This window comes from Dipodomys merriami, unplaced genomic scaffold (genome assembly GCF_024711535.1).
Source record: "Dipodomys merriami isolate MVZ:Mamm:240054 unplaced genomic scaffold, mDipMer1.0.p SCAF_332, whole genome shotgun sequence".
In the NCBI taxonomy this organism is placed as follows: Eukaryota; Metazoa; Chordata; class Mammalia; order Rodentia; family Heteromyidae; genus Dipodomys; species Dipodomys merriami.
In genome coordinates, this window is record NW_027204849.1 from 710505 (window position 1) to 733564 (window position 23060).

The following is a 23060-nucleotide window of genomic DNA, read 5'->3' on the forward strand; positions in this document are numbered from 1 at the left end:
AGCAGGGAGGGAGCAGGTCCCAGCAGAGTACCCAGTAGGCAGGGCGCTTGGTCAGTAGAGCTTAGAGCAGTGGGTTGGCTGTGGCTGTGGTTTCCTGGGAGCCTTGTACAGGGTTAGTGAGGGGCCCATGGGGATCCTGCCAGAGCTGCAGTCATGGGCTGACTTTGAGGGCTTAGCTGGTGGTGCCAATTTCTGGCGATTGTAATGGCAGTAATTGCTGAGTTCGCTCCTTCCCTGTAGCCACCCTGGGGGTGGGGGAGTGGAGTGGGGGCTTTTTGCCAGCTCGGAGGTCTTCACCAGATTCCCTCCTAACTTTCCATGGGTCTAGTGTTGAGCGCTTTCTTCAGTTTTTAGGTGCTCCTCTGTTTAAAGTCTGCAGAGATCCTGGTGCACCACAGCATTGAGGGGTGCAGTTGCTCCGCAAGGGTCCCATTCACTGTTTCTCTTTTCTCTTTGCTTATTTGCCTGCCAAGATAGTCCTCTAGTAGTAGAAAAGTCTTAATGTTTGATTGGAGTGGATCTCTTGAGGTAAAGTGTGGCTGTGCCCCTAGATCTTCTTTTGGTCAGAGACACATAGTGGGGCTACCTGTGAGAGCCCCGCCATCTTCTTCATTAGAATCCAAAGGATGTTTTTTTGCGAGCAGTGAAACTCTGTACAATTCTGCTATGGTGGACACGTCCTTACACAATTGTCCAAAGCCACTGAATGTACAACACTAAGTGTGAACCTGAATGTTCAGTATAAGCTCAGGATAATAACATGTCAAGCAGTGTAGTTAATAATGTAGTGGTGATTACTTGGAGATATGAATCAGTGTTGGTGGCTTGAGCCTGTAATCCTAGCTACTTAGGAGGCTGAGATCTGAGGATCATGGTTCAAAGCCAGCCAGAGCAGAAAAGTCTGTGAGACTCTATCTCCAATTGATCACAGAAAAGGCCAGAAGTGGCTTTCATCAATATTAGCATGCCTGCTATCATGAGTGTGTGTGGGAAGAATGGTAGAGGAATACAAAACATCTCAGTACCTTCTGCTCCATTTGGTTGGGAACTTAAAATTGCTCTAAAAAGTAAAGGCTACTAAACCAAACAAGAAATAGCAAAATGTGCACATGGTCTTCCTCATGAGGCTTACAGCCCTGTGGGGAAGCCCAAGGTCAAGTGTTACCCAGCAAACATTAATTGTGTGCCTTTGAGTAAGCAAGTCAATGTCAAAAGGATGTACAGTAGGGTGTGGTGGCACATGTCTGTAATCCTAACTACTGAGAAGGCTCTGGGTGGAGGATCTTGGACCAGACAAGAAAGTCCAAGAAACTCTTATCTCCAACTAAGCAGAGCCAGAGAAAGCAGAGGGCGCGGGGGGGAGATTATTTTATATTTTTCAAGGAGATCAGGCTTCTCTGGGAATGTGCCAGTTTAACTTGGTGAGCCCCAAGAGATGAGGACTCACTGGAGATCTAGAAGGCACATGGTTTTTCAGGCTTTGCTTTTGGCTAAGCAGATCTCTTTGCTGCCAGCCAGGAAATCACACCATTACAATCCTCCTTATTTAGTAGATAAGGAAATGGGGGCTAAAGATTTCTGATGATAAATGGGAAACTGGAGACACTGTCTGTGGATAAGCAGTTCATTAAAGAACATTAAAAACAAGCCACACACTGGTGACTCATGCCATCATCCAAGTGAATCAGGAGGCTGATCTGAGAATCGTGGTTCAAAGTCAGTCTGGGTAAAAAAAAAAAGCCTGGGACACTCTTATCTTCAATTAACCAGGTAAACTACAACAAAAAGCAAGAAATGGAGGTGTGGCTCAAGTGGTTGAGCAGAAAACTAAACAAGAGAGCAAGCCCTAGTACCAGCACACATGCACACACACACACACACACACACACACACACACACACACACACACACACACATACACACACAATCAATCAATCAATCATTAATAAAATATGTTAAAAAAAAAAAAAAAACAGCTGACCCACCAGTACCTCTAGCCTGCTGCATCCATTATTCTTCTACAAACTTTGGCTCAAGACTTTGGCCTCATCAGCTTGAGATCGCATGACAAATGGCATTAGCATGGAAGCTCCCTAAAAGAGCCAAGGTAAGAACAGCTAGTAGGAAAGGTTTTGTATCCCCATCAGGAAGGTTGAAGGCCCACACCTGTTACCTCTCCTCTGGTTGACATTTCCAGTTACTAATAACAAGATGGAAAACTGGAGACACAGTCCATGAATCAGCAGTTTGTTAAATAAAAAGGGTCCTAGACACTAGTCAATAATGCTTGTAATCTTAGCTACTCAGGAGACTGAGATCTACAGACCATGATTAGAAGCCAGCCTGCACAGGAAAATCTGTGAGCTTTTTTTTTTTTTTTGCCAGTACCAGGCCTTGAACTGTGAGCCTGGGAACTGACCCTAATTTCTTTTTGCTCCAGGATAGCACTCTACCACTTGAGCCACAGTGCCACTTCCAGTTTTTTCTGTGTTTAATTGGAGATTTTTCCAGCTCTTGCTGACTTTGAACCATACTCCTTAGACCTCAGCCTCCTGAGTAGCTAGGATTACAGGTGTAAGCCAACAATAATGTGTATCTGTGAAATTCTTATCTCCCATTAACCACCAAATTGCTGTAAGTGGAGCTGTGGCTCAAGTGATAGAATGCCAGCCTTGAGTAAAAAAAAACTCAGGGACAGGACAGTGCCCAGACCTTAAGTGCAAAGCCCAGACAAAAAAATAATAATAATTAAAAAGGAAGTAGCAAGGGGACAGTGGGAGGAGAGATTCACCATTTATCAGATATATGTCAGGTGTGAATAGTCCACAGCATAGGCTAGGAACAGATAAGGCACCTACCCAAGGCACAACCAATCATCTGTTTGGGGAAGCCCAATGACAATCAAGTAAATAAAAAAAAATATATGAAGCAACAATAGCAAGATAAAAAGTGCAGGTATAGATGCTTAAAAGAGTTCTTGTGTATCTAGCACTGGTAGTTCATGCTTGTAATCCTAACTTCTCAGAAGACTGAGATCTGAGGATTATGGTTCGAAGTCAGCCTGGGCAAAAAGTCTGTGAAATTCTTATCTCCAATTAAGTAGCAATAACTCATAAGTAGGAACTGTGGCTCAAGGGGTATAATGCCAGCCTCAAGGAAAAAATAAAAGCTAAGTGTCAGTGCCCAGGTCCTGAGTTCAAATCCCACAATACACACACACACACACACACACACACACACACACACACACACACACACACACACACACACACAGGGTCTCTGTGAAGAGGTGGCATTGAAGTCAAGACCTGTAGGGTGAGAGGGAGCCAGCCTTAGGGGGAGTATGGAAAAACACCAGGCAGAGGCAATAGCTAAGGTGCAAGTCTCAGGGCTAGAATGAACTCAGGACCAGGAGGAAGGGGTGTTTGGCTGGTTCTGAGTGAGAAAGAGAATGAGGGGAAGTGACATCAGAAAGGTGGGGTCCAGCTGGACGCTGGTGCTCATGCCTGTAATCCTAGCTACTCAGGAGACTGAGATATGAGGATCTCAGTTCACAGCCAGCCTGGGCAGAAAAGTCCATGAGATTTTATCTCTAATAAACTACTCAAGAAGTGATGCTATGGCTCAAGTTATAGAGTACTATAGCCTTGAGCTATAGGACAATGCCTAAAACACTGAGTTCAAGCCCTAGTCCTTACACTGCAGCTTCCTGAATTGATAGGATTACAGATGTGAGCCACCAGGGCTAGACAACACTTTATTATATTTTATCTCTTTTAATGCCCATGACTGTCCCAGTAGGAAGGCTCAGTCCGGAAAGTACCAGCTCTGGTTCAGTTTCAGTCAGTGGTCAGCTGCGTCTTTTTTCCCTGGGAGTAGTCTTGTCACCGGGAGGAGGGTAAAGTCCCAGAAGCCTCTTCCCCACAGGGTGTAACCTATATTGTAAAAGTGATGAAAGAGGTCAGAGATTAAAGCTGGGCTCTTAGGGCAAAGTCCTTATGGTGGGCAGACGGGCTGGTGTGCAACTTTGATCAACAAGTGACTCAGGGAAGATAAAATAAATAAATAAAATAAGACAAAACACCTCAAATCTAATTTCCTTCAGAGTCCTCTAGGGAGCAGAACAGGAGAGGGGAAGGGGAGAGACTCCAAATTATTTCCTTTATGTGATGACCTTGATTACTATACTTGGCTCCAGCAGTATTTACCGAATATAGTAGTTACAATGTGCCTAATCTAGAAAGGTCCTCAGTTTACCTTCCATGGTTGAGGTGTGTATGAGCTAAAATCCTCAGACCTCAGCTCTACTTGGGCTGCTTGGCCCAAACTCCTCTGCCCAAAAAGAGAGCCACTTTTCTGATTTACAATAAAAGGAAGTTGGTGCTGCTAGAGATAAGGATGCAATAGAACAGAGTGTGACCTTAGAGCTCACACCCTAAGAGGGAGGCCCAAATGGAGAACTCCTCTGACAAAACAGCAAGTAACTGGAGAGGAAAGAAGTTCACATTTTAGATCAGCTGGACAGGGTTTGCTGAGGCAAAACCGCTGATCTAGTTCCTGAGATGGAGAGAACCACACATGGCTTATTTTTACATGTGTATGTGTGCGTGCCAATGTTGGGGCTTGAACTCAGGGTCTTATGCCCTTGCTTGGCTTTTTCTCCCAAGACAGATGCTCTACCACTTGAGCCAAACCTCCACTTGGAGATTTTTTGCTAGTTAATTAGATAGGATTCTGTCAGCTTTGTTTTCCCAGGCTGACTTGAAACAGGGATCTTCATATTTCAGCATCTTAAGTAGCTAGGATTATAGTCAGGATCCATCAAGCATCCAGGTCCACATAAAGGTTTAGAGGAAGAAGTTTCTAGAGCAGAGAAGAGCAAATAACAGTGTGGACTGCATTCCATGGCTGAGGACACCAAGGTCCTGGGGTCAAAACAGGTCCTGGTGTCCTCGGGCCCTAGCCAAGGTCAGTGGAGAGCCCCAAACCCGGGGACTGTGCATGGGCAGGGCTCCAACACTAGAAGCAAAGCCAGAGGAGCTCGAATCCTTGAACCGTAGCTCACCCAGCAAAGGTGGCCGGGATCAGATCCCGGGGCGCACTCCAACTTCACAAAAGCGCACCCTGTGCTTTAGCACCAAGTGCGCATCAGTCAGGGCCCAACAACCCAACTTTCTCACCACCCCTGCACGTGGGGAGCCTGGGAGGAGCAGGACGCACCATGGGGGCTCAGGAGTGGGGAGACCTAATGTTGGACATCTAGGTCTTCCTGGGGTAGACTGAAACCCATCACAAGAAGATGGAGGTCAACATCTATGGGCGTTCACTAGAAAGTCCATAAGAGGTTATTGCAGGCCTGATGGCTCCACAGTGGCCCACATCGGTGTTGGCATCAGAGCCCCGCCCCCCCATGGCGGTGACTTAGTGGTAGCATCTGGCTTCCTGGCAGGCAAGCAGTGGAAGTGCTGCGGAGGTGGAGCAGGACAGGGCTGCTTGTGCTTGCTGAGCTGCTGCCACCATAGCCAGGCGGAAGCGCTGAAGGGCCTGGCGCCTGGAGTGGGGGGCGGCACACTGGGGCCGGCAGGGCGCAGCGAGGCTGACTGGCTCTAAAAATGCAGGAGGAGAAGCGGCTTCTGCAGGTGGTGGCTCTGGTACTGGCAGCCCTGGTCTTCCTGTCCAACGTGAGCTGTGTCCTGCAAGCTATAGCTCCATGGCAGCCCCATGGCATCCCCAGGGGCTTGGGAGCGGTGGTCCCTGGGGCGGGACAGGTGAGTGCCTTAGGTGCAGTGGGGCTTGGGATGCTTACTCCTCACCCCCACACACACACCCGCCCCCGTCTGGTTTTACCTAAAACCTGTGGCTCCTCCTCCCTCCTCCACCTCCTGTAGGTAGACTCAGAGGCAGACTCCTGAAGAGTCTGGGCTTCTTTCCATTATTTCTCCCAGATGAGGTAAATTGAGGCTCCCAGGACAGGGATGTGTCCACTTGGCAGAGTCAGAATTAGAACCCAGGGCCCAGTATGGGACTCTTATTTCAGAAAGAGAGGAAAGCAATAGCTGGATGCTCCTCATAACTCTGACCTGCAGTGTGTGTGGATAGGCTCACCGGGCAGATTTAATTACTGTTTAACTTCTTTTTCTCTGGAATAGCATAAAGAGGAGGAGGACGAAGTGGTGAATGGGATTGGTGTGTCAAGGATTACCAACTGGCTGTTCTCCCTTTAAAGAAAATGTCTCCTTCTTGGGTGCAGCAGAAGTGCTCTGATAATGATAGGCTTTTCTAGGTGCTCTAGGATTCAGCATTCAGCTGCTGCTTTTCAGGAAGATCCTGCCTAATTTCCACACAGCCTTTTGTGTTCTACTCTCTTGTAGAGGCAGAGCCCTGGGCTTGGCCTTCCCAGTTAGTTCCTTGTTTGAAGGGCAGCTGGCCTTGAAGGAAGAGGCTGACTTTCTTCCAGGCCTCATTCCACACTATCCCTGAGCATGCATGCAAAACATTAGGCTGCTGTCTGGGAAATCTGCTATCTGGAGCACTCAGAGCTGTTATGAAGGGTTGACTGGTTGGTTCTAAGCTCAGTCTGTTACTCTGATAATTGTTGAGAACCTTCCCATAGTACCTCTTCATTAATCTTCCTGGCAGAAGTAACTGCAAAGGCTCTGGAGGGAAGTCTTGACAGGACTTTTGCCCAAAAGAAAATTAGGTTGCTTGTGGATTTGAGAGAAGTTTATCTGAGGGCAACATACCCATTATTTGAACAGTCCTCTCACCGAAGATTAGAAAGAGCACTTAGCAGCTGTCATCTGCTAGAATGTAAGTCACAAAACTGACACCCAGTTCATCCTGAGTGTACTCTGGAGTTGGGCAGGACATCTGATTTATAAAGGACATGAAACACTTCTAGGGTTTCTAAATTCATCTGGTCAGAGCTGGCTTCTCAGAAAGCTGCAAACCAAGTAGGAAAGCCAGCTGTGATGCCATCTTCCTTTCAACTTGGGGCTTGCCCTCATTATAATCCTCCCCCTTCCCCCCCCCCACTAATCTGCCTAACGTCTTGGTTTAATTCTAGAATCTGTTTCATATTTCAGGCTTGGGAACCGGTTATTAAAAGCCCACATTAGGAAACTTGATGCAGTCCCTCCCCACTTCTGAGCCATAATCTCTGGTGAGAAATGACTTCATTGGATAAGAGCATCTGTGGAATGGAAATTGGTGGGATAATGGAATACTAATGACCTTGATTTTCAAGTATCAGTTTTTCTTGTGTCAGAGCTGAACTTTCTTCTTAGCACATGCAAAAATTAATACTTTCCTCCCCACCCCTCCTCCTCCCTTCCTTTCAGTTCTCATAACAGAATTGTGCCCATCAGAAAGTTAAGTGCGGAGGGGGGACCAAGATGGCGATGGGACAGTAGGAAATGCCACAGCTCTCTCCAGCAAAAAGAGAGTTCGAGTTCCAACCCTTAACCTCCCCAAGAGACCAACAACAACAAAAAGATGAACACCCAGAGAAAAACAGGAGGCAGAAAAAAAAAAAGAAAGAAAGAAAAGGAAGAATCAGAACAGAGAAGCATGAAGACCCCTCCCCCAACCTTTACTGGCTGCACAGCAATGCACCAGCCCGGCCTGGTGGGGGCTTCTGGAGTCCCCAGAGACACGGGGAGGGGGGTCATCTGCAGATCACCCATGCAGAAGATACCTGAGGTACCAGTGTAGGACCCGCGGATGGCAATGAACAGAGAAACCTCTGAGCCGGGAGACTGCACAAAGATCCCACCCCCACCCCTCACTCTCTGAGCAGAGAGGCTCCATCCCCCCAAAGCCACTCAGCCCCATGGCAGGAACCCCAGAACTACACCAGACGCCCACAGAAGGCCAGAGCAGAAGAGCTGCAAGGTACTAGTGCTGATCTTGAGAGCACAAACAGAGACAAACTCCAGTGCTCAGAACCTGCACAGAGACCCCTCTCCCACCCCTTGGCCAGAAGCCTGAGGCTCATCCCAGGGCGCTGACCTGAACAGCATCAACAGAGGCAGAGACAGAGGAGAAACAGCAGAGCCACCACCACCCGACCCAGCCCACAAGCATCTCAACTGAACTCTGATTGCAGTGGCAACCTACGAACTACATCACACAGAAACAACAACTAGCTCCAGGGTGAGTACCCTGCAGGGGACAGTGTATCCCTCTTCAAGGGAGAACAGAGCTGGTGGGAATCCCCAGACCTTGACCCAGACCCCTAACCCAACATCTGGATTACAGGACCCATTAAAACTGGGAACTGTTCAAGAGCTCCACCAGCCCATGGAGCACATGCAGCTGGCCAGGCTAGAGCAAGAGCGCCCCTGGAAGGGAGCTTAAATGCCCAAACCAGGAACAGTGCCCCTGGGTCACAACATCCAACAGTGGAAGAAACTTGAACTGTGTACTCCAGGCTGCATAACTCAGGCAGGATACACAGCAGCACAGGTCCAACTGGTGTGCCCCAGGCCAGGGACCGGGAGCCAGGACCAAGCCTGGGGATCCAGTGCCTGAGCAACACAACCAACTCCTCCTGATTGAAGTCAGTCCTCAGCAGAGGGGGGGAAACAGGGAACTGCACCCCTGGGAATCACGCCTGTGACCGCAAAAGACCTGGTGTCCAGGGCAAGAGAACCAGAAGCCCAAACCCCACCATATATCCCAGGCCAGGAATTGGACAACTCAGGCTGCCAGCACCTGATAATAGTCAGGAGCTCAGGCTGGTAAGGTGGCTTAGCAGTAGAGTGCTTGCCTTATGTGCATGAGGCCCTGGATCTGATTCCATAGCACCACATAAGCAGAAAGACCCAGAAGTGGTGCTGTGGCTCAAATGGTAGGGCACCAGCCTTGAGCTGAAGAGCTGAGGGACAGCGCCCAGGCCCAGAGTTCAGGCCCACAACCGGAAAACACACACACACACACACAACACACACAACACACAACAAAATATCAGGAGCCCATAGCAGATTCCAGCAACTGAGAGAGTACATCCACCACATCCGATCTCACCAAGAGCACCTGTAGGAGTAAACAGAAGCAGTGTAGGCCACTCAGTCCTTCTAAAGGTGAGAACTACCAGTGATCTACAGCAGAGAGCCGAGAGCCCTGCATGGGTCAGACCAGCAGCTGGAGGTTGGCCCCCAACAGAAGCAAGACCAGGTACAGACTCTCTCTACCAAGCCAGAAACAGCAACCAAGCAAAGACAGACACCTATTGACCAAAACAAAATTTCAGATTACTCTCCAATAATCCCTGAATCCCCATGCAAAAATCAGAGAAAAATTACAAGGTTTATCAACACCCAGGATAGCAAGGTACCCCAAAAAGCCAGCAGCCATCCAGGGGAGAGCCTCAGTGGGAGCAAAGCAGAAATGGAAGATAAAAGCTCCATCCAAGAGATGCTGGAGGCAATGACTCAAGAATTAAAGCAAGAAATAGACCAGAAATTTAAAGAACACAGAGACAAACTATCAAAGAGATGCAGGGTCTCAAACAGGAGGTGCATGCAAAAATAGAGGCAGTACACACCTCACTAAGAGGTGAGATTAGTACTTTGAGACCCAACATCAAATCCATAAATGAGTCCATTTCCTCCATGCAAACCACAATGGAAGCCATAGTTAACAGAGTGAACAAAATGGAATTTAAAGTGTCAGATACAGAAAACAGAATACACCAACTGGACCAAAAAGTCACAGATATGGAAAAATCACTTAAATTATGCCAAAGGGAAATCCAAGAGCAAGAGGATAGTGCCAAGAAATTTAACCTTTGTATAATTGCAGTGGATGAAGGTGAGGAATATCAAAACAAGGGAATGCAACACCTATTCAACAAGATTATCAATGAAAATTTCCCCTGTCTTAAAAAAAGAACATCTTACCTACATAACAGAAGCATATAGAACACCTATCAAGAAAGATCCCAGGAGAAACACTCCTAGACACATTATAGTAAAAATGATAGATCTGAATAATAAGGAAACAATCTTGCATGCAGCAAAAATGAAGGAGGAGCTATACTACAATGGGGAAAAAATTAGAATCACTGCAGATCTCTCCACACAGACACTGAATGCAAAAAAAGCCTGGGAAAGTACCATCCGAGCCCTGAGAACCAATAACTGCCAGCCCAGACTGATATACCCGGCAAAGTTAGCATTCACAGTCGATGGAGAAATGAAAATTTTTACTAGTAAAGAAAAACTAAATGAATTCATAAACAATAAGCCAGCATTACAAAGAATACTAAGAGGGGGAACACAACCTGAAGAAAGCAACCAGGAACAGGGACCTGCACCCAGACAGGCATTAATAGAAGTCTAACTTGGTAAGCACAGGAGGAAAGGAGAGAAGAAAAACTTAGGAAAACAGGAATGACAGGCACCACAATGCATCTCTCTATAATAACCTTAAATATTAATGGACTTATTTCACCAATCAAAAGAAAAAACTGAAGATTGGATCAGAAAACATGACCCATCCATCTGTTGCCTTCAGGAGACCCACCTCTCAGCCAAACATACAAACAAACTCAGAGTGAAGGGTTGGAAAAGGATCTACCAATCAAATGTCCCCAGTAAGAAAGTAGGAGTAGCTATCCTAATATCTGACAAAATAAGCTTTTCATTAAAATCAATACAAAAAAGACAAGGAAGGACACTACATATTAATACAGGGAACAATCCAAGAGGAGGATATTACCATCATCAATTTATATTCCCCAAACATTGGAGCACCCAAATATGTTAAGCAAATACTCTCAAACTTACAGAATAAAATAGATCCCAATACAATAATACTAGGAGACTTTAATACCCCACTCTCACCAAAGGACAGGTCTACCAACCAGAGGATTAGCAAAGAAGCTACCAAATTAAGTGAGTCCATACTTCATGCGGAACTAACCGACATCTACTGAGTATTTCACCCTAAAACAACACAGTACATATTCTTCTTAGCAGCAAAGAGAGGAAACCCAAATTAACAAGATCAGGGATGCCACAGGAAAAATCACAAGTACCCAAAATATCCAAACAATTATAAAGGACTATTTTCAAAAGTTATACTCTCTAAAGAAAGAAAACCTAGCAGAAATGGATGCATTTTTAGAGAAATACAAGTTGCCCAAACTGAGCAAAGAAGAAGTAAATCAATTAAATAAGCCAATATCTTACAACGACTTACAGGAAGCAATCAGAAGTCTTCCAACAAGGAAAAGCCCAGGACCAGATGGATTCACAACAGAATTCTGTAAGACCTTTAAAGAAGAACTAATACCCATACTCAAGCTCTTCAGAGAAGTAGAAAAGGAGGGTGCTATCCCAAACTCATTCTACGATGCCAATATCACACTTACCTCCAAACCAGGCAAAGACCCAACAAAAAAAGAGAACTACCGACCAATCTTCTTGATGAACACAGATGCAAAGATCCTTAACAAAATTCTAGCTAACAGAATCCAGAAACACATAAAAAAATCATACATTACAACCAGGTAGGCTTCATCCCAGGGATGCAGGGATGGTTTAACATACGTAAATCAATACATATAATCCAACACTTCAACAGATCCAAGGTCAAGAACCACATGATTATCTCCACTGATGCAAAAAAGGCTTTTGATAAAATACAACATTCATTCATGTTAAAGCTCTGGAGAAAATAGGAATAGAAGGAACATTCCTTAAAACAATAAAAGCCATATACAACAGACCAATAGCCAATATTATACTTAATGGGGAAAAAGGACAACTAATTCTCCTAAAATCAGTAACAAGGCAAGGATGCCCACTGTCTCCATTCCTCTTCTATATAGTCCTGGAACCCTTAGCCAGGGCAATAAGGCAAGAAAAAGGCATTAAAGGGATCCGCATAGGGAAGGAAGAAGTTGAACTATCCCTTTTTGCAGATGACATGATACTATACCTTCATGATCCCAAAAACTTCATCCCCAAACTCTTAGAAATTATAAATCACTTCAACAAAGTAGCAGGATACAAAATCAACCCACAAAAATCAGTTGCCTTCCTGTACACTGACAATGCACAAAAAGAGAGGGAAATAAAGGAAGCAACCCCATTCACAATAACCCCCCCCCCCCAAAATAAAATATTTAGGAATTAACCTAACCAAAGATGTAAAAGAACTATTTAATGAAAAGTATAAAAACTTAAAGAAAGAAATTATAGAAGACACCAGGAAATGGTGTCTTGGATAGGCAGACTTAATATAGTGAAAATGACAATACTGCCAAAATTAATATACAAATTCAATGCAATTCTTATTAAAATCCTAATGCCATACATTTCTGAAATACAGAAACAGTTCAAAAATTCACATAGAATAACAAAAGACCTGAATAGCCAAAACAATTCTAGGCAAAAAAGACAACATGGGAGGGATCTCAACGCTGGACTTCAAACTCTACTATAGAACCATAACAACAAAGACAACATGGTACTGGCACAAAGACAGACCCAAAGACCAATGGAATAGAATTGAAGATCCAGAAATAAATCCACACAGTTACAGTCAGCTGATATTTGACAAAGGAGCCAAAGACATACAGTGGAAGAAGCACAGCCTCTTCAACTACTGGTGCTGGGAAAACTGGGCGGCCACATACAGAAGACTAAAAGTGTACCCCAGCCTATCACCATGCACCAACATCAACTCAAAATGGATTAAAGACCTTAACATCAAACCTGAATCTCTGAAACTACTGCAGGATAGAGTAGGAGAGACACTTGAACTTATAGGCACAGGAAGGAACTTCCTGTACAGAGACCCAGGGTCACAACAAATTGGAGAGAGACTCGACAAATAGGACTACGTTAAAATAAAAAGTTTCTACACAGCTAAAGCTATTGCAACCAAGCTAGAAAGACAACCAACTAACTGGGAAAAAATATTTACCAGCAATATATCAGACAAGGGGTTAATATCCAGTACGTACAGGGAACTCAAGAAACTAATCCCTCCCAAAACTAACAAACCAATTACTAAATGGGCAAGGGAACTAAAGAAAGACTCCTCAGAAGAAGAGATAAAAATGGCAAAGAAACACATGAGGAAATGTTCACCATCCCTGATTGTAAAGGAAATGCAAATAAAGACAGCCCTGAGATACCACCTTATACCAGTCAGAATGGCCCACATCCTAAAGTCAGCCAACGACAAATGCTGGAGGGTATGCGGAGAAAGAGGAACCCTATTTCACTGCTGGTGGAAATGTACACTTATACAAACACTTTGGAAAGCAGTCTGGAGGGTCATCAGAAAGCTAACTATTGACCTCCCTTATGACCCAGTCATACCACTTCTAGACATCTATCCTAAACAACAGGAACCAGTATACAAGGACACATGCACCTCCATGTTTATTGCAGCACTGTTCACCACAATAGCCAGGATATGGAAACTACCCAGATGTCCTACCGCTGATGAATGGATCCAAAAATTGTGGTATCTATACACAATGGAATATTATGCAGCCATTAGAAAGGACAAAATAATGGCATTTGCAGGGAAATGGATGGAGCTAGAAGAAATCATGTTGAGCGAGGTAAGCCAAGAGCAAAGGGTCTCCCTGATAAGTGGATGTTAAATCCAAAATGTTAGGTGATACCACAAAATTAACAAGACTTAAGAAACAAAGGACTTCCACTCATCTAATTGAATCACTACTAAATAACCCCATGCTGCTGATAACATATATGGTATATATGTGCACACCAGAGGGAAACGAGGAGGACGACTCAGAACTAGAGGGAATCAGAGAAAAACATACAACAGCGAGACCCATCAGCTGCACTGGACATTGATCAAAATGAACTAAGCAACTCAATGGCAGTGATGGGTGGGAGGGAACAAGTGGGAAAGAGGGAACAGCTGATGCTATGCAAAACAAAAGAAATGTACATATCACCCAATGTGGAAGAAATAACTATTGCAAAGCTCATAAAACTCATAAATGTTATAGACCATAGTAAACAATTTGCCCCATGAAAGTTAGAATGTGTTTGTGACTTTAATTAAGCATCACTATCCCACAATACTGTGAAATTTGGGAAATTATGTAACCACTTAATAACAATAAAGAATTTTTTAAAAAAAGAAAAGAAAAGAAAGAAAGTTAAATGCTTGGAAATGTAGCCTGGGATGATTTCTAGTTTTCTTCATAGGGGCTGGTAGCCTTTAGATTGCTAATCACTGCCTGCTTACTGTGGTGAAATCTGATGTCACTTGGGAAGTGCTGTTGATTTAGCCAAGCAGATCCCTGTGTTGTTGTTTTTCTGGGCTTGCTTCTACCAAGGAGCCCCAGTGATGATGGTCTGGGGAGAGAGGCCTGGCTTCTGGTCTTCTTTCCTACCTTCAACTCAATCAGTGACCTTAGTAAAGTGGTTTAACTGCTCTGGGCTTGGATTACTCCTTTGTGAAGTTAGTTTAGATTCCAAAGGAGGAAAGGCAAATATGTATTAGAATGGTGCATCCTCCCCTGTGGTCAAGACAAATATTACTAATTAATTTCTTCCCTCCTGTGACTAAAGCAGACTTTACTAAGTCTACTAAGCCTGGAATCAGCTGGTCTCAGACTAGTTCTCAATACTGCTGCTCAAGTGAAGTTAATGATGTAGTAATTCTGGTGATATAAGAAATTGGTATTTTTGACAATGGGGAACAAACGCAGTGGTAGTACTCATTAGACCCATTGTGGCAAATGAACTATACAATTTCTGGATGGGAATGGGAAGGAAAAACTGGGAGAAGGTGAGGGATGTGGGTGACATTGTCTAAAAAGAAATGTACTCTTTACCCAACTAATGTAATCATAACCCCTCTGCATATCATCTTTATACTAACAATAATGTTTTTAATGAAATAGGTACCTTGTTAGGCCTTTCCATTTCTGAGGTCCTGTGGTTCTGAGTTTAGAAGCACATATTAGGAAGATTTGGACTATAAGCCTTTGAATGTAACCCCTGAGGAGGCCCTAACTTGAAAGCTTGTTCATACTGTAATGCTGTCTCTCAGGCTGTGGTCTAAAGGTGTTTAGCCTTTAATCTGTTGGCTCTGGTGACAGATAACAGATAAGAGAATCAATAATGGAAAAGCAAAGGCCTATTAAAAGAGAACCATCTAGCAACAATTAGGTAACCATTTAATTTTTCCTTGTCCAGAGTCCACTGTTATATTGAGATGGCATCCAGAATGACATCACTGTGTAAAGAAATACCTTGAGGTGAACTTGGCAGCTGGAAGTATGTCCTGCAGCAGCTAGTTGCCCCTGATGATGTTTGAGTTGTGTGAGCCATTTGTGTGCGTGTCTTCTGTATTTTGCGTATACCTGACTGCCACGCCGACCCTAGTAGAGTCTGCTTAGCATGGGAAACCATCTATCAGACCATGATAGGGGCTTCAGAGACCTATCTCTGAGTTTTGGGACTTCACCAAAGTCTACCTCGGAGAATAGGGCTTCTAAGAGGCCTACTCCTGGGAAAAGGCTGGCAAAACCCCTGGAAAAGATGTGTTTCTGCCTTTCTTTCCCTCATAAGAGTGCCTATCAATCTTTTATTGCTCCTACTGCTTTGTGTACTTGCTCATTGTCAACGTTTCCTTATTCAAAGCTCTTTCTTAAGAGTGTTGACTACTCCAATATCTGATGAGTGTCTTAAAAATATGACTAACTCACCAGAGTTAAGTGCTACCCTGAAACCCCTCTTATGGAGGCTAGGAAACAAGTTATAAGTAAATATAAAAGTATTGGGGGTTTCACAAAGTCACTTCAGCAGAAGGAATTGTTTGTAAGGGATTTACAAGAAGCTGTAGGCTCAGCTAGAACAGAAAGAATGTATGGCAATTGCTGAGATAATTATTTAGGAGAAAGAATTTCCTGCTATTTACTAAGAGAATTGCTAGACCTAGAGAATTGCTAGATCCAGGTCTCCTTGAGGTTTACTATTAAAGAAGAAACAGGAAAGATCTATTTGGGAAAGTTAAGGCCTCTGTAAAGATAGGTAATGGTTAATTGGTGACAAACATCGTATATTTCTTAGAGATAAGCCGGAAACAAGTGCCTATCAGGCGACCAGCTGGTGACCACCCAAGGATGAAGCCCTGCAGCAAGATTGTGTAACCTTTTGCCCTTTCTTCTGGAGACTTTTGTTATAAAAGTTTGCTATCCTCTGCATTAAATCGCACTCAGCACTCAGCATCCACTCCTCTTGTGTGTGAGTTGTCTGTTTGCCATCTCCCCATCCTATTCCAGGTTCCTCCCCTAGGTGACCTCCGTCGTCCCAACAGAACCCGGTCCGCGGCAGTTGGCGCCCAACGTGGGGCTCGAAGCGGGGCACGAAGCAGTTTCTTCAGTCAAGGAACCTTGGGAGGTAAGCATCTCTCTCATTCCTTTTCACCTGGAATAGTAGTCAGAAGCTCGTTGGGGTGCTGCAGGCCCCTCAGTTGTGACTGAGAAAGATAACGAGTAAATCATGGGGAATTCATCTTCTAAGAATAAGAATAGGTTTGTCTCTATCCTAAAACATATGCTGAAAGCACGAGGCATTAAGATCTCCACAGCAACAGTGAAAAAATTTTATAATTTTGTGTTACAAACTAATCCTTGGTTCCCGAAGGAAGGAAACCTTTCTCTACAAGATTGGCAAAAAGTAGGACAAGGGATAAAAGAGTTCTACCAAGCTCATGGCTCAGCAGCAGTCCCTATGACAGTCTATTTGTTATGGACTCAGATAAGAGATCTTATGGAGGAAAAGGCTGAGCAAAAATGCTTAGCCGAGGAAGCAGGTCCCGCAGTCAAAGAAACCTCTGAGTTAAAGAGCTCCGATCGGTGTCAAAACTATGGCACAACGATGGAAGCTACAAACTTAGGTAATAAGGAAAAACCATGTATAGATTTAGATAAAAACGGGGACAATAATACTGAAGAAGTGAAAACGCCCGCACTTCCGCTCACAGGTTTCCGAGCAGCTATGTTAGAGGCAAAAAAGCTCGGCGATACTACGTTCACTTTCCCTGTTGTTGACCTGGACCATGGCCCGCCTCAGTGGGAGCCATTATCTTTAAAAGTGCTAGAGGAATTACAAACAGCAGTGAAAACTATGGGTCCTTCTGCCCCTTTTACTTTAACAGTCCTTGACTCCATAGCAACCGATTGGCTAACTCCTTATGATTGGTATCAAACTGCAAAGTCGGTGCTAACCCCGGGGCAATACATATTATGGAGAACAGAATATGAGGACCTTGTTAGAGGAGAAGTGCAACGGCGATTATTCACAAATTCAGGCCCTAAGCCTACAGTCTCCATGTTAACTGGTCAGGAGGATTATGCAGACATTAGAAAACAACTTAAACTCTCAAAGGAGATTTTAGAAACCATCACTAAGCTTGCTGTTATGGCCTGGAAAAAGTTACCATCAGGAGAAGGAAAGACCACTGTTCTATCAGGAATTAAGCAACGACCTGAGGAGCCATATGAGGAATTCATAGCTAGGTTGGAGGAAGCTATTGCAAGAATGTTCCCTCCCTCTGAGGGGTCACAGATCATTCTCAAACAATTGGCATGGGAGAATGCTAATACTGTGTGTCAGGAATTAATCAGGCCAGTAAGAAAAACAGGAAGCCTACAAGACTATGTTAAGGCTTGCATAGATGCTTCTCCTGCTGTGATTCAGGGACTTGCATATGCTGCTGCCATGAAAGAAACACCTTTTCAAACATATGTGAAAAAGGTAACCAGAGGCTCAGGATTTAATCCTGGACAAAGAGTATGTCATAATTGTGGCAAACCAGGCCACATTCAAAAGGAGTGTAAAGCTCAAAAGCAGCAGAAGGGATCAGGAAAAGCACCAGGCTTATGTCCTCGGTGTCAAAAAGGGAACCATTGGAAAAGTGAATGTAAATCTAAGTTCCATAAAGACGGAACTCCTCTTCAAGAGGAAACAAAAAACGGACAGAGGGGCAACCTCTCAGCCCCTCCCCAAGAGAATAAGAAACAATTAGATCATTTGATACAATTTGATGATGATTGGAAAATTGCTGTATTAACTTATACAGGTAAAATAAGCTTTCATATGCCCCAACATCCTTTGTTACATTTTTATACTGAAACTCCTGTAATATTTCCAAAGGTTGTGGTTACAGAACCTTTGGGCGGGGCATTAACTATTTTTACAGATGGATCTTCTAGTGGAAAGTCTGTGGTTTATTGCAGTACAAGACCACCATTAATATCTTATGACCCAACTGTATCTGCACAACAGGCAGAACTTATTGCAGTTCTGCTAGCCTTTCAAAATTATTCAGAGGAGTTTAACCTTTACACAGATTCCCGCTATGTGGTTTCCTTGTTTCCTGCCATTGAAACAGCCCTAGTTACTGGTCAATCTAAAGTAAAAGAATACTTAGTAAAATTACAACAGCTATTACAACAAAGAAAGACAAAGGTATTTGTGGGACACATCAGGGGGCATAGCAATCTCCCTGGACCTTTGTCTCAAGGGAACAAGTTTGCAGACTTATTAACTAAGGAAAGTCAGGTAATGTCAGCTTTAGAAGAAGCTCAGGAAAGTCTTAGACTACACCATCAGAATGCTAATGCCTTAAGAAAGATGTTTCAAGTGTCTCGAGAACAGGCAAGACAAATTATCAGGGAATGTGAGGCATGCCCAGAAGTTTTTCATCCACAAAAAATGGGAGTCAATCCTCGAGGCTTAAAGCCTAGAGTGCTGTGGCAAATGGATGTTACCCATGTAACAGAATTTGGGAAACTTGCCTTTGTCCATGTTACTATAGATACTTATTCTCATGCCATGGTTGCTACAGCCCATTCTGGAGAAGCTGTGAAAGATGTTACTCAACATTTGCTTAAAGCCTTTGTGGACCTAGGAATTCCTAAAGAAATAAAAACAGACAATGGACCAGCATACACCTCCAAAGCTTTTGCTACATTCTGTGCACAATGGAAAATTGTGCACAAAACAGGGATTCCATATAATCCACAAGGCCAAGCAATCATAGAACGGGCTCACCAGACCTTAAAAAATCAATTGACAAGAATTAGACTGGGAGGAGGGAAGCAATACTCCCCCCATTACACTCTTAACCATGCTTTGCTGGTCCTTAATCATTTCAATGCCGATGAGCAAGGAATAACTCCGATGATGAGACATTGGGGCATGGAGAAAACTACAACTTTTCCTTTAGTAAAATGGAAGGATCTGCTCACTGGAACCTGGCGTGGGCCAGACATCCTGTTAACATCCGGGAGAGGCTATGCTTGTGTTTTCCCACAGGATGCGGAATCCCCCATTTGGGTCCCAGACAGACTCATCCGGCCCTTCTCAGGCCCAAAAAAGAGTCAGGAAGAAAATGAAAATACATCAGGAGAGAAAACTGGTCCAGAAGATGAAGACTCTCTCTCTCTCCACCACTGCGTTAGTACAACAAGTGCACTCGGCACATTTTGTTAATGAGTTAAATAAGAATGTTTCTCTAGCATTAACAGAGCAGCAAATCATTGAACAAAAATTGGACAGCAAACTAGAGGCTTTGGAGGAAGTAGTCTTAAAGTTAGGGACTGAAGTTAATAATCTTAAAACCCAGCTGACAACTAGATGTCATCAGTCATTTAAGTATATTTGTGTTACCCCATTGCCTTATAATGACAGCTTAGATTGGGAAGCTACCAAAGTGCATTTACAAGGAATCTGGAAGGACAATAGCTTAACTCATGATATAGGACAGCTACAGGAAGACATCTCAGCCCTTAGTCAAGCTCATTTGGAAACTGCAGGGATAAATTTGTTAGCAGAAGACTTACAGAAAGGATTAAAAAGTCTTAATCCTTTAGATTGGTGGCACTATTTGGTTACATTTGGAGTCATAACACTAATTGTTATATGTATTCTTATGTCTTTCCAGTCCTCTTCAAACTAGTCTTCCACTCCATCTCCTCTATACGAGATGAAATTTTCTGGCACATTTGAAAAAAAAAAGGGGGGGCAAATGCCACACCGACCCCAGTAGAGTCTGCTTAGCATGGGAAACCATCTATCAGACCATGATAGGGGCTTCAGAGACCTATCTCTGAGTTTTGGGACTTCACCGAAGTCTACCTCAGAGAATGGGGCTTTACAGAAACCTATCTCCAAGTTTTGGGACTTCACCGAAGTCTACCTCGGAGAATAGGGCTTCTAAGAGGCCTACTCCTGGGAAAAGGCTGGCAAAACCCCTGGAAAAGATGTGTTTCTGCCTTTCTTTCCCTCATAAGAGTGCCTATCAATCTTTTATTGCTCCTACTGCTTTGTGTACTTGCTCATTGTCAACGTTTCCTTATTCAAAGCTCTTTCTTAAGAGTGTTGACTACTCCAATATCTGATGAGTGTCTTAAAAATATGACTAACTCACCAGAGTTAAGTGCTACCCTGAAACCCCTCTTATGGAGGCTAGGAAACAAGTTATAAGTAAATATAAAAGTATTGGGGGTTTCACAAAGTCACTTCAGCAGAAGGAATTGTTTGTAAGGGATTTACAAGAAGCTGTAGGCTCAGCTAGAACAGAAAGAATGTATGGCAATTGCTGAGATAATTATTTAGGAGAAAGAATTTCCTGCTATTTACTAAGAGAATTGCTAGACCTAGAGAATTGCTAGATCCAGGTCTCCTTGAGGTTTACTATTAAAGAAGAAACAGGAAAGATCTATTTGGGAAAGTTAAGGCCTCTGTAAAGATAGGTAATGGTTAATTGGTGACAAACATCGTATATTTCTTAGAGATAAGCCGGAAACAAGTGCCTATCAGGCGACCAGCTGGTGACCACCCAAGGATGAAGCCCTGCAGCAAGATTGTGTAACCTTTTGCCCTTTCTTCTGGAGACTTTTGTTATAAAAGTTTGCTATCCTCTGCATTAAATCGCACTCAGCACTCAGCATCCACTCCTCTTGTGTGTGAGTTGTCTGTTTGCCATCTCCCCATCCTATTCCAGGTTCCTCCCCTAGGTGTCCTCCGTCGTCCCGACAGAACCCGGTCCGCGGCACCTGACCTTCTGCATCTTATACTTGGGTCAGAGTCAGAAAGAGAAAGATCTTGCTTCTCCAACAACTACAACGGCATGGGGGATGGAGGTAGCTTATGTAGCCTTTGTAGTGTGTACAATGCCATGGGGAAAGATGTAGCCTGTTGCAGTTCCTGTGCCCAAGAAGTGCATCATGACCTCAATAGGTGGAGCTGTTTTGATACAGTTCTTTAAGTACATAGCACATGGTGTGGTACTTGGAAAACTGGATGTTTGCTGAGTGAGTGTTAAAGTGGGAGGGAGGTGCATGAGAAGTCTCAGTCCATTATGGAAGCAGGCAGCAAAAGGGACATCACTTGAGTTCTCACAGGAGGAATGGTGTTCTCTAAGTCCTCTGTGTTCTGCTTCGAACACTTTCTTCCCTCCACATACTAGATCCATGTCTACTGTTATTTCCCTTGTGAGTCAAATTATCATGCCACATTTTTGGAAGCTAGTACTTAATTACACCATTTGTCTACTGGAACCTCTCCACCCAACACACGTGTGTGTGTGTGTGTGTGTGTGTGTGTGTGTGTGTGTGTGTGTGTGTGTGTGCCAGTCCTGGAGCTTGTACTCAGGGCTTGGGTGCTGTCCCTGAGCTGTTTTTGCTCAAGGATGGTGCTGTACCATATGATCCACATCTGTTTCTCACAGGGTTCCCTCCCCACTTTGGTACTTAATTGGACATCAGAGTTTCATGGACTTTCCTGCATGGGCTGGCTTCAAACCAGGCATGATCCTTCTATCTTAGTCTTATGAGTAGCTAGTGCTACCTGACTTTTTTTGCAGATCAATTTTTGTAAATTTTCTTTCCAACCTTTTTACTTATTATTTTTGGTGGTACTGAGGTTTGAATTCAGTGCAATGCCTTTGCTCACTTGCTTGTTTGGCCAGGTTCTACCGCTTCATCCATGCCTCCAGCTTGCCGTCTCCCCCTTTCTCTCTTTGGCTGGTTTTTCTTTGAGATGAGAGCTCATGAATGTGTCTGCCCTTGCTGGCCTTACACTGTGATCCTCCTGCTCTCAGTCACCTGAGTTGCTAGGATTGTAGGCACTTGGCTTGTAACTTTAAAATAATAAAATTTGGTCATATTGATGATTAAACTTGGGGCTTTGCCCTTGCTAGGTAGGAACTTAGCACTTACTCCATGCCTCTAGCCTTATTTTGTATTGGTTATTCTCGAGGTAGGATCTCGTTTTATGCCTGGTCTGTGCTCTGCTGCTCCCTTATGTCTCTGGGAAATATACACGTGCTTTGCCACTGTGTCCAGCCATTTTGCTTCTCCCCTAGCTGAGATATCAAGCATGCCCAACTGCTTCAAGTCATTGGTTGAGATGAAGTCTCTCAAACTTCTTTTTTTTTTTTTTAGACCGAGGCTGGCCTCAGACTCTGATCCTTCGGTCTTTACCTCCTCAGTAGCTAGGATTACAGGCCTGAATCACCATGCCTGGATTTACTTTTAAAGTAAGGGAAAGTAGAATAACCTGATGGTAGACTAACCTGAAGGGATTCAATAAAAAAAGTAGACAAAGTAAAGCACACGTGCCATGTGGCACTGTCACTGCTGTCCATGGAAAGTAGGGCCACTTCCTATCAGGTGCAAGTAATGAATTGAGCCAGGCAGGTTTAAATGAGTAAGAAGACATACAGGCTTCCTGGGACTCTAGTTGGTTCAGGTATGGTATGATCCGGAGGTTTGTGGTACTGTCCGGGCATCAGCTTCTTCTCTCTGAGTTTCTTGGCTCTGATTTATCTTAGACTGAGCACTCTGTACTGTCCCCACCCCTCCTCACCTTGGTGGTAAAATATGATAACACTTTCTGACCTTATATCCATACCCAGACCCTAGAGGAGAGAATCTATCTCTGTTGCCTCTATAGAAAAGACTAGAAATGTCTTTTCCTATTATCTTGGCATGATGTATTTAAATCTTATTGGTCCATTTTGGATCTGATATATTCATCATGATG

At 43.9% G+C, this 23060-nt stretch overlaps 1 long non-coding RNA gene across 1 annotated transcript; it reads left to right on the forward strand.

Annotated features, from left to right (window-relative positions):
* Nucleotides 1–16334: 16334 nt before the first annotated feature.
* Nucleotides 16335–20900, forward strand: LOC138842247 (uncharacterized). The gene is made up of 3 exons (XR_011376675.1): nucleotides 16335–16406; nucleotides 19329–19469; nucleotides 20807–20900. It is a non-coding gene; the product is annotated as an uncharacterized lncRNA (long non-coding RNA).
* The last annotated feature ends 2160 nt before the right edge of the window (nucleotides 20901–23060 follow it).